General features: G+C 39.0%; 1 protein-coding gene and 1 long non-coding RNA gene across 2 annotated transcripts in view; one reads left to right on the forward strand and one right to left on the reverse strand.

Moving 5' to 3' along the window:
- Positions 1 to 17,725, forward strand: part of LOC132106558 (dipeptidase 2-like) — a 436,558-nt gene extending 418,833 nt beyond the window's left edge. Inside the window, exon 11 of the mRNA XM_059512363.1 lies at positions 17,716 to 17,725. The gene's annotated coding sequence lies outside the window, so the exon portion shown is untranslated. The remainder of the gene's footprint in view (positions 1 to 17,715) is intronic.
- LOC132106571 (uncharacterized) overlaps positions 12,343 to 19,005 on the reverse strand; it is a 32,619-nt gene continuing 25,956 nt past the window's right edge. The window contains exon 3 of the long non-coding RNA XR_009424160.1: positions 12,343 to 12,517. This is a non-coding gene — a long non-coding RNA (uncharacterized LOC132106571). The remainder of the gene's footprint in view (positions 12,518 to 19,005) is intronic.

Here is a 19,005-nt window from a genome sequence, read left to right on the forward strand (position 1 = left end):
ATAAAATCCTTAATCTCAATTAATACCCCACTTCTTATTTAAGTTTTTTCTCTCTCTCTCTGAAGCACAGTTGGAAGTGCACAGTCACCTTTAAATAGCGGATACCCGGGAGTAGCATTTAAATGACGTCAACATTCATCGATGGAGTATAATCGATAGTAATGAGTTCTTCTTCACCAATAGGATTCGATAAGCAGTCTGTTATAGTGGAGGGGTGAATGAAAGAAAGCTTGGAAAGAGAAATGCAGCAGGGACTAGTCACACACGCGCCACATTGCAGAAAGGTAGGAAACTGCTTATTTAACTTAAATTAAATGATTTATATAATAGCCTCATCAGAGCAGTAAGTGGACGAACACTTGAACAACAGCACTTTTGAACATGTTTTAGCATAGGGTTCTTCTATTGAAATAGGTCGGTTTATTTACCCGAAATGCTCCCGTGAACTCCCAGACTGGACGGCAAGGGGAGGTGTAGGCTTATGTTAGGATGTGCGCTCAGTGATGTCTGTTATTTTCTTTCGCTTGTTTTATGATGGATGCTTATGTTTCCAATTAGGTATGCATGTTTGTAATGACTAGGCGTGCAAATATGAAAGAGTCGGAATCTTTGCACAATAATACAATATGTCAAACGACATAGGCTATAACTAAGACAATAAAATACATAAATACATACATACATACATAAATGTAAAAAAAAGGAAAGAAAAAAAAAAGTAGGGGGATATATTTTCAGCGGTGTTTTTCCACTAAAATGCCTGAGGGAAACGACATAATTTAATATGGATTTAGAAACTATTATTATAAAGCATTATCTATTATAACAGACTAATTGCTTCTCGCGTTTGCGCACAGAATGGGCTGGTTAAATAAAGTTAGTTAACGTGAAGTGCATGACAGGTTTCCTCGGGGCACAAGGTTAGGCGTGTTTCTCCCGACAGCAGTGGGCTGCTGCCGGCAACATGTACCTCGCTCTCTGTCCCCCTCAAACGGATTTTAACCACTTCAGATCTGCCCTAAACCGATTAGTTGACGCCAAATATTATTTGATGCATTAGCTAAGGGGTTTTGCCACTCGGAAGCCAATTGAAATTCTAAACAGTCCGCCGCTAATGCTTTGGGGAGATCCGTAGCGAATAATGGATGTGATTTATTTTTGACCTTGCCATTTTTATGAAATGATCAAACACATGTGCACAAGTAAACCCTATTCCCTAAGCAGCAAAGCAACATACTACTTCTACAACTAATTATCATTAACATCATTATTATTTTGTCATTAAACGGCAAAATAAACTTCAAAAATAAATTTATAGTTAAATTATATTTATATTCTGTACTAGAAATTATATAGCGTGATTCACCATGCACACAGAATCCATGCACAGTTGAAAGAGAAAAGCATTTTATTAATCATGTCTTTAAAGATTTTTTAGTCATTTTGTGCTTTTTTGATGCTTTGAAACACTTCTGTTTTTACCAAATCTACTTGTCTATAGTTGAGTGCAAATTTTTTTTTGGAAAAATGCTCAAATTATTGTCTTCTACAGATTGTTAGTAATACTTTGAAAGCAAATATCAAAGTGAACTAAATCAATGTTTGTTATCTTTTCGACGACTTGAAAACTGTGCATTAAATTTTTGCTTTAATGAATAAAATGCATGCATAACCCAGGGAAATATATAAATGTTAATATCAGTTCGTTTACAACATTATGAGTGTAAGCATTTGATTGTATACACATCCATGTGTTTATTCATAACAATGGTGCTTGTAATGATGCACTTCTAACCATATCTATGTAAGCAGGGCACAATATCAAAAGGGGCAACGCTGACCCTTTAAAAGAGCAATCTAAATCTTTCAGTTCTCTATATTGAAACCACCTAGAATGTTGATGCAGGAGCTCATTTATTTTAAACATGATTACTCTGGTATTTTTTTCTGCCTTCTGGAACAGGTGTGAAAATACCATGAGGGACTTCTAGCAGATTTAATCGACTTGATGATTCTCATCATGATAGCCTTTTTCACCCCAGTCAATTTTAAAGTTTTCATATGGCAGAGATAGACTTGGGTCCCCCAGCTGTGGCTCCATATTCCCGGTAGTCTTCCTCAGAGGCCCCTGGTGACTGACAGGCCGTTAGCCAGGCTAAATGATGTGATGATGAGCTTTTTATGAGAGTGGATTTAGAATTGAGAGATTTCAGACAAAGATTGTGTGCATTTCTCTCTCGTTCTTTCTTTCTTTCTCTCTGTCTCTCATCTCCCTCCCCGTCTCTCTCTCTCTCTCTCTCTCTCTCTCTCTCTCTCTCTTTCCCCTGCCAGCTGGCTAGATTATGACTGATTTGGTTGAAATGGGTTGTAAGAAGCAGACATTGATTTTTAAAGTTGTATCCACAACATAGAAATCTCAGTATCTGAAATTCTCTCTCCCTCCTGTGTCATTCTTTGCTCTGAGAGTGAGAAAGCACCGTAATGCAGTCTAGTCAACGATGAGACAAATGACCTGTAATTTTATTTTGAAATAAGTCAGGACTAAAGGAGTATTGATTGAGCCTAATGAGGATTGAGTGTTGGGAAAACAAGCTTTTTCAGGGTTTTGCCAACTCATCTCATATCAGCACTAAGGCACACAATGATACAATGCACTCTGTACAACAGCAGTACTGCTGCAGATGCCAGTGTATTGTAAGGGCTCATTTGTTGTCTGTTGATATATTAAATCAGACACCACCAGCCTATGTGCACACATGTAAAGACTGTTACGATCAGTTAGTTGTGGGAAAACATTGTTCCTAAAAAGTAATCTGACAACAGATATTTTACATTTTGTGAGCACATAAAAGAGCCTTTAGATATCATAGGTGAATATTTTAGTAGTTTTTTTATGTTATACAGATGTTTAACTTAATAACTGGTATTACAGTCACTGAATCAGAACTGAAATTATTGTTGTATTCACCACTGGTTTTAAGCAGATTTTTTCAGCTTTGTATGTGATGACAGAATAAACCTTACCATTGCAACTTCAGTCTTAAAATGTAGAAGCAACTCCAATAGATTCTGATAATTTAGACGTTCTTTACATTGACAAACTTTAATAAAAAATAATATTGTTTAATTTATATGCTAACATTCCATAGCTTAAGGACACTTTACATTGGAGATAGAAATAATGTTATATGTGATGTATAAATGTTAAGATTTTATGGTTTGTTTGAATGATAAGCTGAGTTTTATTTCTGAATTTGAAAACTGGCTAATGAAATAGTGCACACAACCAGTAGTATTAGTAACTTAGCCATAAGAGCAATGCAGTTTGTTTAAAGTAAACATAAATAAAGGAGTTTGGTTTGGATGGTGGTTTACACTTCTTGGCCCACCAACATCTGCCTAAACATATGTAATTTATGTTTTAGATGATTTCTACAGCTTGTTTTTAAATCTAAGTTTCTTATGTATAAGGTCTCATGTAGACAGTTGATAAACTGTAGAAAGAAAAGTATATTTACAAGGCAGAGTCTTCATTAAAAGCCTCACTGAGACTTAAAATCTTAGCAGTCCCTGATCTGTCAAAGTGCCCTTTAATTGGTGTGAGAAAACAAGCGGCCACAGTTGTTTTATTTCTGACTGCAGTTGCCAGTGTACACTGCATGCTTACATGACCTCCAGAGGATTACAGTAAATGTAATTAAACTTATTTTTCTTTAACACTTGTTTAATAATGCTGGTATGAAAATATGTAAGATAAAGTGAATAATAAATAAGATTTTAAGGATGTTTACCTGGTGTGTTTTTACATACAGTCCCAGATTGCTTTAACAGTTTTGCTATCATCACACCATTTGGTACACTCTTTCAGCCACAGATCATTCCTTTTTTTAGTAAAGCCCTCCTGTCATCCCATTGGTCAGCGCTGTGCCACTCTCCATCCACACAGTTTGTGTCCGGCTCTGAGGTTTGAGTGAGTCGTTAAGAGGCTCCAGGTAATCAGCTGAAGCTGCTGCATAATTCTTAGGAGGGGTTGTATTCTACTCTCCTCTTCCGTGAGCAGCGGCGTGTTGTTGTTTTGTTTTCTCTGAGCAGCTCTTTGATGCCATATCCTCTTACAGTTGCTCAATCCCAGCAGCCATGTTTCATAAACATCCAACGGAAAACATCCTCTGCATTTGAAATGTAGATGGCTTTCTCTGCCGGCCTCTCTGCATACTGTACTTGCCCTCTCACATTCTATCCACGACGCTTTTCACAGCAGAGGTGTTAGGTTTCTCTCCACTGTCTTTGATACATTCAAACAGCTAACCGATCAAGTCTCTGTGTTTTGAAGTCAGGTGTAATCTGCAACAACAGTGTGAGCAAGGTCTCATTCCCCATTTGTTCCTCATTAGGATGATATCACTGAGGTGCTGGATCCAAATTAACTGTTTTGTTATGCTGCTATAGTACATGATATGGCCTCTCATAATACATCTAGGAAGCTTAGGATAATGCCAGCCAGTCATAGTACTTTATAAATATACAGTAGGTGTTGAAATCATAAAGAGATATATACACCATGTTAAATGATTTAAAATGCTGTTAGAGAAAAAGTACATTAGGAGTCTGAAATTCTACATCTACTTTTTCTAGAGTTTCCCCACCCCTGGTTGGCCATTTGAGCACATATTGCTCTGGGTATCAGTCCGAATGCCTCTGAGGAACTTCTCCATTGTGAGTCTGTGCATCTATTCCCCAGTTGTAGCATTCAAGCATTTGACTTTTTATATGCCGATGATCTGTTTGCATAACCCTCTTCCTTGCCTCCCTTCTTCCTCAGGGAGGATGTATTTTAGTGTGACACACTGGTATCTGCAGGTGTGCTCACCTTTCATTTCCAGGCGGGAAGGAAGGCAACCGGAAGTAGAAGTCGGCCGCGTGCCGCCATCTTGTAGCAGAACTTCACTTGCGTTAGCATCCCATTGACTCCCATTCATTTTGGCGCCACTTTGACAGCGAATAACTTTACATCTGAGGCGTTTAAAGACTCCATTTGTCCATTATTTATTTCTAAAGATACACGACAATGTATAAAGGGCTCCATTACCTTCGATGTTACAGTATGGCCCCGTAGAAACAGTTTTTGTAAAAATATTCTAACGATTGCGTCATAACCACTCGACTCTCTGTCGCACAGTAGAGAAATTACCGTACAGACAGGAGGAGAAGCTCGCAGGCATTTGGGGAGACGTCAAGAGAGAAGCCCATAGATACAAGCACTGGCGTTACATTTTAAAATACTATACAAAATAATTAATCAGAATACTTACTCCTGCTCACTCACGCCGTCTCTGCAAGATTAACGATGGCAGTTTGCACGCACAGCTACTAGAAGATTTACATCTGTCAGACAGGTTGCTGATGTCATCAAGCTTAGTTTGAGTCTGCGCGTCAGAAACGGAAGTGCTAAAAATCGCTAAAAATGGGCTTCACTTGTCTTAATTGAGTTCCAATGGGGTTGCTGTGTCCATTTCTTTTACTGTCTATGTTCATTTCCCATAAGCATCCGTAACCCAGAGAAATGTGGTTCCACCCTTGCAATAAAAAATATAGCATTGAGATCAAAGAGCCACTCGTCTCACCTTTGCTCACTCTCTAGTCCCATCACTACAAAACCTGGAAGATCTCGCCAGAGTTCCATTGTAACTCATATTAGACTCTACTTAAAGAGGTAGTTCACCCAAAAATAATTTTTACCTTCATGTTGTTTCAATCCTAGATCGCTTTCTTTCTTTTCTTTTTTTTTATGTATAATGAAATGTTTTCACTGTAGGTACAAAAATATAATGAGACATTTTTCTATATATACTGTATATATTCTTTTTTTATTATTATTGAAGGGTATCCGTCTGTTTTATTACTCAGTAGGGCCAAGGGTTTTTTTATGTTTTTTATTTATTTATTTTATAATAAGCAAAGCTATTTTTATTTGTATTTTGTGATTAAGTAAGGCAACCCACTATCAAAACATTGCTCATCGTCTCAGACATATTTGTTTCCCTGTAGCTTGTTAATGAAGGCAAAAGAGAAGTGTGTGTGCAGTGAGTGTAATCGATGAAGTGTGTCGCTATGCAGATGAGATTCTCTTCAGACAACATCAGTGTGTGAGCAGCACTCCGTGTAATGACTGTAGCGGAAGCTTCGGTTCTCATAGTTTAACACGACACACTCATCATGCACCTATATTTGCCAACACTGGGAAGAACTGTTGAGTCGGCGTCTGAATATTTTGAGTGAGGCGAAAGGAGGTCCGTCCATGCGGGAGACAGTAGAGGTACGCAGAGGTGAAGGCTGTGCGTCCGTCCTTGAGGGAGCCCATTTAAACAGTTCTGAAAGTGAAGCTAGACAGCACTGGGAGTCATCTCTCTGACTGGTGCTGCGAGCAAGAGAGCACAGAGAGAGAGAAAGATGGAGGTGGTTGGGAGGCATAGCTTTCCACACCAAATTTCCTGTTCTAAATATTCACCTAATTCCCGTTCCTTATGTTAATTTTGTGTGTGTTTTTCTTTATTTTGCACAGGTCCTGGTGGAGAGAGAGGAAGTGGGATGGAGACAGAACTAGAGAGAGGATGAAGGAAAGCCCATAATGCTGTAATGCCCATTAGCTAGATTTCATGCACTCTCTCTGATCTGACTCACTGACAGAAGCCTCTAAGAGACTATAATGAGAATGTTTGGCAGGATTCTGGATGTTTGCATGTGTGTGTGTGTGTGTGTTTTATTTGTGGGTAGTGTGTATCAGTGTCAAGGTGAATTCTGTTTTTATGTGCTCTGCTCATCAGCTGTGACAGAAAATAATAATATTTGATATGATGCATGCACCCACACATATTCCCCTCACGCATTATTATTCTTTGCCAAAACCAAAAAAAACAAAAAACAAAAAGAACATCAAATTCTTGCTTGGTATTGTACATTTTTCAAAAGTCAGATGCACTGAGCATTAATTTTAGTGATGTATATAAAATTATGTCCAAAATCAATGTCAATGTCAAAAAGGAAAATATTAAAATTGTATTAAATATTACAAATATTACATGTCAGACAGCAAAACATTATAATATATATATATATATATATATATATATATATATATATATATATATATATATATATATATATATATATATATAAAAATTATGAAGTTTTGTATTAAATATAATTTATTATAAACATTCCAAAAAATATATGAATTGTCCATTTGATTTCATGGGAACTTCCCCTCGAGAACTTAAAGGAATCAAATTGTGGTTGCAGTAGATCAACCTAATTTACTCCTTAACATTTTTAACATGTTGAAACAGCTTCAGATTGCTTTGAAAGTGACATGTCTGTCATCATTATGAAATATTAACAGTGTGTTTCTTTAATTCCTTAAATGGCAAAAATTACTAAAAAAACACCCATCCACTGCTATCCCCCCCTCTCTCTCACTCTCTCATTTTATTTTACACAAATTAGCTTTGGTCCTGGAGGGCAAAATGACAAGAGGTTACTGGGATACTATGTGTTTAATTAATTGAAAAATGCTCAAATTGCTTTTACAGTTGTTATTGGAGGTGAAAAAATGCAATCCATGTTGCCAGTACTGAGGCATAATTAGCTCCTGGGGGATTGGAATATTTAGCATTAGCAATGTTGCTGCACTTAGGACACAAATTTCAGTTTTCATAATGAAGGGCCGGGGCTGTCGTTTAGGACAGCTGTAGTTTGAGGGGGTGGGAATGTTGAGGGTTTGGCGGTCCTGTGCAAAGGAGAGAGACACCCTGTCTGCCCCCTCTCTCTCTCTCTGTATGTGTCTGTGAAGGATATGGCAGCAAGGGTTCCCAGGGGCCACACATTACCCAAAGTATTTAAGTTTCCAATTAAACTAAGAACCAGCTACCACTGCAACAAGCTTGGAAACAGCCAATGAGATTCCACACACAACTCAGACAAACTGTGTCCCATAGAATCGAAGGAAAGGACAGGGAAAATATGAGAAAATAATTTGTTTATTTAAAGTAACTTTATTTAGACTTCTTTTTTTCAGTATGGAGATGGTTGGGAGGGAGAGGAGGGGAGAGGGAGTGTGAAGAGAAAGAGAGAAGGGAAGGAAGAATACAAGACTTTAATGATCTGCTGTGGAGAATCAGTGTGGAGTCCTTGGAGACTGCTAGGCTAGTTTGAAGCAGCATGGTCTCATTTGGTTTGGACTGAGTGTGGCAGTCCAACTGAGCTCTTATACCACGCTGTCTAAATGCCTGCCTGCTGCCGCTTCTAACTGCCTGTGTGTGTGTGTGTGTGTGTGTTTGTGTGTGTGTGGACATATGTCATGTGGATTGCATACAGGACGTGTGAAAGAATAAGTCTGCTCTGTCCCCTTGTCAAACCATAATAATTTCCACCTCGTCAATTACACATTCGCCATGTGTTTAATGGTCAGTTTTTTCTCTGTCAGTTTTGTTTGGCAGTACAGAAAATGCTCGGACAGTCTATCTCATTTCTTCTTCTTCTTCTTTTTTTTTTTTAGGCTAAGCTAAAATAATCACCATTGTCAAAACATTGTGCATTTCTAAATCCAGATGCTGAATGTTCAATAAACTGTTTTTTTTTTTTAATTATTTTCCGACTTTATAATTCTAAGAGGATTTTGAAATCATCTGCCTCCTAGATACTCGTTTGTTATGGACCAAATAAAAACTAGAGTCTACATAGTCTGAGTAGCTTTCAGTTGATTTCCCGAGTTGACACATGAAGCAAGAAGATTTGCAAAGTACACTTCTACTAAGCATAAACAATATGCATAACATATTCAATTTTGGGTCAGTTATTTAGATTCTGAACTATATTTTACAATACATTTTACTATAAAAATGTCACATTTGTCAGAAAACCTTCTTTTCTATTCCACAGATGAAATAGTTGTCATACATTTTTGGAATGACACGGGGCAGAGTAAATAATGAAAGAATTGTATTTTTTTTATGTGAACTGTCCCTTTAATTGAGAAAATATAGCTACATGACTGTCCTTTTATATCCTAGACACCATGCCCATTGTACAGAAAATATGCTAATTGGGGCAATGGGAGAAACTGAGACATGGGGTTATTTAATTTCCCAGGGTGCATTGGGCTTAGCAGAGATGACAGAGAGGCTGAGGCAGAGTGTAACGGGAGCTTCACCGCAGCAGCCCTGCTCTGGGCTTCCAAACGACAGAGGAGCACCGTGAGAAAGAGAGACAGAGAGAGAGAGAGAGAAAGAGAAAGAGAAGGAAAGTCGACCTCTGAGCTGTGACTCTTGTTCTGTAAAGCACACATCATTAAATGATATAATGTTACTGTCAGTTTGTCATGCAATAGTGTCAACTAAAATACTTTACAAGACTAGTGCCAAATTGAGAGGTAGAGGCAAACAGGTTCTTGCCAATCATTCATCATTGTCTCACTTCCTCTCTCCTCTCTTGACAGACTTGGTCTTTTTGTGTGCGCTACCTAGAATTCCTCATGACATTTGTTGTGTGAAGATTACTCACTGGCCCATAGCGCAACAGCGATGGTTTTAAAGACAAGGAGTTGGCTCTGTCCCAGCCTCGACACCTCACCCACAAACTGTGCCTCCTGTCTACCCCCACAGTCACCTATTGTGGCGAATCAGTGACCGTACCATTCCTTCTTTCTGCTCTTCACCAACAAATGATAAACTAAGTGGAAAAAAAGACAGAATGGAATGGAGAAGAACAGAAGATCCAGAGCATGTTGCCTTTTGGCTGAAGTCGTTGAGGACAATGCAAGTGCTGGACCATCATTTTCAAATGCACTGGACAGTGTATAGAACAAAGTACTGACAAGTTTCATCAAACAAACATTTCATTATTATATTTCTTACAACACAATACTTCATTGAAAATGAGTGTAATGTTTAAATAGAAAGCAAGGTAATAGCTAAACAATGCTGCATTTACTTGCTTTTTCTTTTTCTTTGCTTTTGACAAGTATGTCATGTTGCAGTGTTTTGTCTAGTCTGATAGTTGCTGCACAGTTGATTTATCATTTAAATTCAAATAGCACCTGTCTCTTTTAGCAAGAGTTCAATTATATTTCTTATTATTGTTTTAAACTCATGCTAATGTAGTTTTACCAGCATTTTTGTTTTATTAACAGCTAAATTATATATATTTTTTCTATTTTTCAATATATAATAAAATATTTTTCTTCTTGACAGAGACCAGCTATAAAAAAAAAAAAAAACTAGATATATTGCAAAAATACATCTTGTTTGAATGGCTTATTCAACTAAGTCTACTCTAATGGAAAAATTCAAATAAAAATAAAAAATTATTAAGGATATGGAAATAAAACAGATGTTTAGTATATATATATATATATATATATATATATATATATATATATATATATATATTCAAGCACTCTTACCATACAGAATAGAGAAAGAAGCAGTCAAATGAGTTTATCGTTCCTCATCTGGTCTAAATCTGTTGTAAACCTGTGGCTGGCTTGGGTGGTCTTGATCGTTTACAGTAAAGTGAGGTTATTTTGTGTGTGTGTTTGCTGAATAAATGACCAAGCACAGCTGCTTTAGCACTTAGCTAATTTTGTTCTGGACTATGAGTGTGTTTGCATGGATGTGTATGTGGTTGTGCGTTTGTTAACTTTTGACCTCCTCACACTGATGGAACAGTGGGATGAATATTTTGCATCGGTCTCACATATTCGTGCATTTTAAGACCTTGAATGCAAAGGTCACAAACACTGAACAAATAACACATGCGTAAAGTAATTAAAGATACACTTAAAAATTATCAGAAGTAGCTGTTTCAAACAAGTAAGGACAGGAATCATTTGATTGTAGTGTGAACTTGTTATTGTTTGGCAAGGATACGGCCTGGCAGCGAGGACTGCAGGGGGATGGGGATGTATATCTGCTGTCTGTGTGTTAAAAAGACACTGTGTATGTGTGTGTGTGTGTCTCATTCCAAGACCAAGTGAGAGAAGCAGATGGGTAAAAAGCGTATTTGTGTTGGGTAGTTACTTCAGGTGAAACTGAACAGTAGATGCATGGAGAGAAATTGTGATCACACATCTACATAGCTAGCGACAGTCAATAGCTGCTGTAAAATTCTCTCACATCTTGCCTGCTCTGTATTCATGGCTCCCGTCTACTTTGTGACCCTCTCTCTCTTTTCACATCCTCTCAATCTCTTTCTACCTCTTCAATGCTTCCCTTTCTTCCTGGAATATTTGCTGTATTTTTCCCCCTCTGTCTAAACTCTCTGTTCAGGTGGGTTTCAGAGAGAACCTCACCTGACAACACACTCCTTTCTCCTCTTTATCCAGCCTAACATTTCATATGTCATTTTCATCCTGTTGGAGTACTCACTCTTAGTAAGTCTAGTGTATTAAAAATGGTACGATCTCTACTTTTTAGATTTAATCTCAAAGATCCTTGGAAAATGTAAACATTTGTGTATACGTGTGAAGTAAATGTTAGCTCATATCATCACTTAATTCGCATCACTGCTCAATTAAGAAAAGACAGTTCATTGGTAACCTTTTTTTATTTTGTTATCCAAATCAGTCACTCATTTGACAGTGTTTCGGTATGTAAATCGATATGTGCACTAAAAGCATTGTGTGAAAACTGCAAGCAGGTGGTGTTTGTCACTGTTGGTTTGGTTCTGGCAGATTTAGGCTCTTATCTTCCTGAATCTGTGTCATCTATTTTCTGTGGGAATTGTTTTGACAAAACAGGTTAGCATAAGGTGGGAGATGTCAGACAAAACAAAGACTTTTTCAATTTGTGTGCATACGTGTGTGCATTTGCGTGTCTGTCTCTCCATGGGAAACACGTGTCAGTCATCCACAAGGTGTTATACTGGATATGACATCATGGCCCTCTAGGGCTTGCGCTGGGAAGACGAGTTGTTTGATTCTGTGTAAAAGAACAGAGTCTGGAGCTAACTGTGAAGATCTGCTTCTAACTCAGCTGTTGTAAATGTCTTGCTAACACAAATACAGCTCACAGGTGCATGTCAAAACAAATGCACAGCCTTTTTGTTCCTGTTTGCAGGTCTTGAAGAAAGGCACATGAGCTTGGCATAATCTAATAGTTAATGTGTTTTATTAATTCAATTCAATTCAAGTTTATATGTATAGCGCGCCGCTTTTTACAATACAAATCATTGCAAATCAACTTTACAGAAAAATAAGTTTCAACAATATTTAGTAGTCACTTATCAGTGGTGACTATCAGTTTATCTGCATATGGCAGAAATATTCGGAAAAATTAATGCAAGACATAGTCAACCAGACGATGAACACTATTAACAGCAATTATTATATGATACAATCACACTTGTAGCAATATTTGGTAGTTCTGTATGTTGTTTCAGGTTTAGCATAATCTGAGGTCATCTGAGGGGTTGGCATCATCTTCTTAGGTGTTCTGGATCCAAACTTGAGCTTGTGTAAATCCTAGTTAGCAAAACAGAGAAACAAATAGAGACATAATTAGCATAGCTACTGTTCCCTTTCAGTCGGTCACTCTCGACGCCACGTCGGTGATCGATGCAAAATGGGATATCGTTTCGATAGACCAATCTACTTCGAGTGTAAAATAAACGAGCCAGTGCACATTGGCATGCAATTACTGTGCATCCAGAGCTCACCAAGTCATGGATGCACCGGCGGCGCCAGGGGGGGTCCTGGGGGGTCTCAAGACCCTGCCAAAAAACGCCTTGACCTTGATATATATATATATATATCCGGGATAAATATTAAAAAAATGTTTCACTTCAAACTACGCAGAACAATAATAAACAATAATTATTTCGACATTTATTCGTACACTGAACGAGAACCGTTTCTGTCAGATGCATCCGATTCGAGAACCGAGGAGCTGATGATACTGCAGTGCGCATGTGTGATTCAGTGTGAAGCAGACTGACTCACAGCTCGTCTGAACCGAACTGGTTCTTTTGATGATTGATTCTGAACTGATTCTGTGCTAATGTTATAAGCGCGGGTAAACCAACGGCTTGAACGAAGGGCAGTCATCGCCAATGACATTACATTGAGTGCAAAAGAACCAGTGAACCGTTTTTTTTTTTTTCAACTGGTTTTATTTGATCGAACTGTCCGAAAGAACCGGTTCACTTGAGCACCTGCTCCTTTGCCCCTCAAGTGTCCGTTTGTCAAAGCAAAATTTCCTCGAATTTTTTTTGTAATAACATTCCCTTTTGTGAATGCCTGCCCACGCCCAATCATAATATTAGTACAATTTATTAATAATAATTTAGCCGTAAATAAAATGACAAACATGACGACCTTTCACCTGACAACGACAACCTCATCCGACCGGGACGATTCCTCATGCCGCACGTGCATTTTTTAATTGCTAAAGGATATTTTCAACACCGCGGGTACGGCTGTGGTTCTGCTGGTCCAGCTTGTATGGTTTTTAAGCGCCGGGTCAGCGCTTGCTTCTGCGGACCATCATCCTCAGCTATGCGATTCAGTTCGCCCGACGTCCCCCCAAGTCCAGTGGGATCCGCTTCACTACAGTGAAAGCATCCAATGACCCTGTTTTGCGGGAAGAGATCGCAGACCTACTGGCGAAGGATGCGATAAAGCCAGTCCCTCCAACCGATATGAGGACGGTGTTTTACAGCCCTTACTTCATTGTACAAAAGAAAGGCGGTGGGTTACGGCCGATCTTGGATCTGCAAGTTTTGAATCGGGCCCTTCACCGGCTATCGTTCAAGATATTGATGCAGAAATGCATTTTTGGATGCGTCCCCCCAAGATTGGTTTGCAGTGATCGACCTGAAGGACGCGTAATTTCATGTGTCCATCCTTCCACGCCACAGACCTGTTCTGCGGTTTGTGTTCGAAGGAAGGGCATATCAGTACAAGGTCCTGCCCTTCGGGCTGTCCCTGTCTCCCCGTGTCTTCACGAAAGTCATGGAGCCTCTTGTTCCCCCCAGAGAGCAGGGTGTTCACATTCTCAAATATCTAGATGATTGGCTGATACTAGCACAATCTTGGGATCTGTTGTGTGAGCACAGGGATTTGGTGCTCCGGCACCTGAGCCTGTTGGGCCTTTGGGTCAACTGGGAAAAGAGCAAACTCTCACCGAGGCAGAGGATCTCTTTTCTCGGTATGGAGTTGGATTCGGTCAAACAGACAGCACGCCTCAAAGAGGAACGTGCGCGGTCGGTGCTAGCCTGCTTGAATACAATCAAGGGCAGGACAGCTGTCCCACTGAAACTTTTTCAGAGGCTCCTGGGGCATATGGCGGCCGCGGCGGCACTTACACCGTTCGGCCTGCTACATATGAGACCACTCCAGCCGAGTCCCGAGGTGGGCATGGAAGCGCCGCACTCGCTGGGTCCAAGATACACCGGCCTGCCACCAAACCCTCACCCCCTGGTCAGATCTTGCGTTTCTCCGGGCAGGGGTGCCCCTAGAGCAGATCTCCAGGCATGCTGTGGTTTACACAGATGCCTCCACCACCGGCTGGAGGGCCACGTACAATGGGCATGCAGTATCAGGGGTTTGGACGGGCCCACAGTTGCAGTGGCACATCAATTGCCTATAGTTGTTAGCAGTGCACCTTGCCTTGAGCCGTCTCAAAGGTCTCTTACGAGGCAAGCATGTGCTCGTCCGAAAGGACAACACATCGACTGTTGCGTACATCAACAGACAAGGACGTCTGCGCTCCCGTCGCATGTCACAACTCGCCTGTCACCTCCTCCTTTCATTTGTTTACATTTGAATATTAAAATTGGGTGGCGTCTGGTTATTTGTTAAACTAGCCACTGTGCTAAATAAAAACCTTAAGTTGTTTTGGTTATTTTCAGTGAGTTTGTGGATATTCTCGGCCCTGGCAGTTTTTAGAGCCTGTCTATAGCTGGACATACTGTTTTTTAACGCAATTCTAAAAACCTCCAGTTCTATTTTTTCTCCATTTGTGCTCAAGACTACAAGTTTTCTTTCTTTTTGTTGTACCATGTCACAGTACGTTTTTCTCTAACCTTTGTCAAATTGATGGGGCCAACAGCTTCTAATGCATTAGAGAAAATAGTGCCCATTCACTATTATCAACGTGAATATTAAAATCTCCGACACTTAGCACTTTATCAACTGTAACCAAAAGGTCTGAGAGGAAATCTGCAAATTCTTTTAGGAATTCTGTATACGGTCCTGTTGGTCTATACACAGTAGCCAGAGCAAGAGATAAAATAGATTTCTTTTGCATATCTGACAGTGTAACATTAAGCAGAAGTATTTCGAATGAGTTAAACCTGTATTCTGTTTTCTGGGTAACATTGAGAATATCACTATATATTGTTGCAACACCTCCCCCACGACCAGTCTGACGGGCTCATGCTTATAACAGTAGTTTGATAGAGTAGACTCATTTAGACCAATATAATCACTTGGTTTTAGCCAGGTTTCAGTCAAGCAGAGTACACCAAAACTATTATCTGTGATCATTTCATTTAAAATAACTGCTTTGGGTGTGAGTGATCTAATGTTTATGAACTCAAACTTAAAAAATGGTTTTTGTTCATCTATTTTATATTTTTCTGGTTTAAACACGATAAGATTTTTGATGGAGCTCAAACTCAAGACACATGGCAGCAACAAAACCGACTGCAGATAATTACAATTCAGTATGTGTACTTAATACATGATTTTCTGGAATACCCAAACCTGATTCGTCAGTCGTGCCATCCAGTGGTTTGATATATTCATCTTTGTCCATGACAATACTTTCTGCAAGTGGGAAGTTGTGGCCTAGTGGTTAGAGAGTTTGACTCCTAACCCTAGGGCTGTGGGTTTAAATATTGGGCCAGCAATAACACGACTTTAGTTGCTTTTGAGCAAGGCATTGAACCCCCAACTGCTCCCTGGGCGTTGCAGCATAAATGGCTGCCCACTGCTCTGTGTGTGTGCACTTTTGATGGGTTAAATTCAGAGCACGAATTCTGAGTATGGGTCACCATACTTGGCTGAATTTCACTTCAACTTGCTTTCTCTTGTTTCACCTACAAAAATTCATTCTGAATGCATTCAGATTTTTTTTTTGTTCTTCTAACTATTGCTTTAAAAATTGTCCTGTGTAGCACTACTTTGTTTACATTTGTTAATTCAATAAATGCAAAATGTCTCATTCAGCCAATAAATTCATAAAGGAAATTGGGTTTCTTGTTCAGCATTTATTTTAGTGACAAAAATTACAAAACAATAAAAAAAGTTTAAAAGAAAGTCAAGAAAGATTTATAAATCTATAACCTGTAAGATATCTGCACTATTGTTCAATATGAAATTCTTTGTTTAGACTACTGTGTTTGATTTGCGAGAATTCTGTTGGTCTAACTTAGTTTTGTTGTTGTTGTTATTGTTTCTAAAAATTCACATTTGTATAAAAAAATGCCATCGGAGTTCTTCACTATAAATATTACTATAATATTGTTTCAGTATTTGTCTTGTTGCTGTAGGCTGATTGTTTTGTGCACAAATAAATAAATAAAAATAAAATACAACATACTTTTTCCTAGAGTACACTTCAACATTATATACAGGTACAATTATAAAAGAGAGAAGAAAAATCCTAATATTTATTAGATTCCATCAATTTCTGATTTAACGAATCTGAGATATATGCAGATGTTCTACTTCCTGGATGTTTTCTGATTGCCCAGTTTGAACTGTTCCTGTTGTAGCATGTCATGTGATTGTCTGTGCAGTGTGTTGTTGGTTGTGAGAGGCTCATGCAGTGTAGACAAGCATGATTGATGTGGGGCGGGTAAAGGCTAAGGGAACAAGACTGCAGGTCTTTGAAGTCCTGCAGGAGGGGAGTAAATTGATATATCAATTTAAGCCAAGGAGCTCCAGTCAGGCTAATGTGATAGCCCTAGCATTACCCTTTCAGCCCTGCCCCACTGCCTTACTCACATACACACACACCATCAGTACCTGCCAACCACTGGCTGCAAAAGGGTGTAAATAAAGCAGAGGAACCGTAGACTATCTTTCTCTCTTTCTGTCTCTCACTGTGGGTGATTTAAAATCCCTGTGGCCCTTCTAATAGCCCATTAGGATTAGAGTTGAGGGGTTTCTTTAAAGTGGGAGACATGAAAGTGGCAGTAGTTTAGGGTGCTTTCAGTTAAGACCCTTCTGATTTAGCTAAAACATTCCTTGCATATGAACTTTGGAGAGCCTCTTACTAAATTATCGCAGATTGAAACTGCTTAGTTTTAACATGCAAGCACAGACTATCGCTCCTCATTCCTTGCACATTCACCCTGATGTCACAGGGATCAGGGAGACAGGGATCATTCATATTTAACAGCATGCACAGACACACATTTACATAAAAAATGCAAGGTGGTGTCTTTTTAATCCAGACACTACTATATTTATTATTAAACTTTCTTCTTTGGGGTCAGATCACAAGATTTTGGTTGTCTGTCAACATTACTGCTCACTCAGTCAGTTCTGTCACATTCTGTCACGTTCTGTCACACATATTTTGTGTTTTGCTTAAGCTGTTGTAGTGTTCATTCACAATGTTTCTAGATTATTGTTTAAAGTGATCAGATGCATTTTAAATTATTGCTAAAAGCTTTATTGGCCAAAAAATGAACTTTTCACAAAAAAAAGAGCAAATTTCACAGTTTTTTTTTATCCTGACACAAAATGACCAGATAACATTAACTGACTAATCATATCAGCAGCACATGTGAAAGTGTGAATGAGTACTAGGTGAAATCACTATCACACTAAATAAGAGCAAACTGATTGCTATAAAAGGAGGGAAGAAGTGCGTCCAATCATTGTGTTGTTGTTAGAAATGGTTACCTCCAAAGAAATACATGTACGTCTCATCAAGAACTTCAAGGAGAGAGGTTTGACTGCAGTGAAGAAGTCTTCAGGTCATTCCAGTGTGTCCATCGAGCGCCAGGACGGCCTCCTCCTGAGGAGTCAGCTAGAGAATCGTGTCACCAGCAGTTCAGAGCTTGTTCAGGAATGGCAGCAGGTTGGTGTGAGAGCATTTGCACACACAGTGAGGCCAAGACTTTTGGACAATGGCTTGGTGTCAAGAAGGGCAGCAAAGACTCCATTTCTTTTCAAGCAAAACATCAAGGGCAGACTGAAATTCTGCAGGAAATACAAGGATTGGACAGCAGAAGACTGTTGCAAAGTTATTTTCCGTGAAACTCCCTTCCAACTGTTTGGTAAATTTGGTAAATCGCTTGTTCAGAGAAGAAAAGGTGAACGCTATCATGAGTCCTGTGACATCTCAACAGTCAAGCATCCTGAGACCATCCATGTGTGGAGTTGCTTTTCAACCAAGGGAGTAACTCTCTCATAACTCTGCCCTAAAAACACTGCCATGAATAAAGAATTTTATCAAAACTTCCTGTAAGAGTGACTTCTTCCAATGATCCATGAGCAGTTTGGTGATGATCCTTGCATTTTCCAGCATGATGGAGCACCTTGTCACAAAGCAAGAGCGACAGTTGATCGAAGATCATTACTTTCAAATTCTGGATCTGTGGCCAGGCAATTTCCTGGATCTCAATCCCATAGAGAACCTGTGGTCAGTCCTCAAAAGGCAAGCGGACAAGCAGAAGCCCTCAGATAGTGATCAACTCTGAGAACTAATAAAGCAAGAATGGATCACCATCAGACAGGATTTGGCCCAGAAGCTAATATCCAGCATGCTAGAGCTAATTGCAGAGGTCATGAAGAGCAAGGGTCAACACTGTAAATATTGACAAATTGACAGTGTACCATATAAACGTGTAAAATAAATCTACAAATACTTTAGGAGCAAACTTTGCAAAACACCAATTTATGTCATTGACAAAACCTTTGACCATGACTGTAAATCTACTTTGATTCATCTTGCTTTTCCAATATCACAAACCAGGTTATCTGAAGATTTATAT

The sequence above is a fragment of the Carassius carassius genome, chromosome 2 (assembly GCF_963082965.1).
Source record: "Carassius carassius chromosome 2, fCarCar2.1, whole genome shotgun sequence".
NCBI lineage: Eukaryota > Metazoa > Chordata > Actinopteri > Cypriniformes > Cyprinidae > Carassius > Carassius carassius.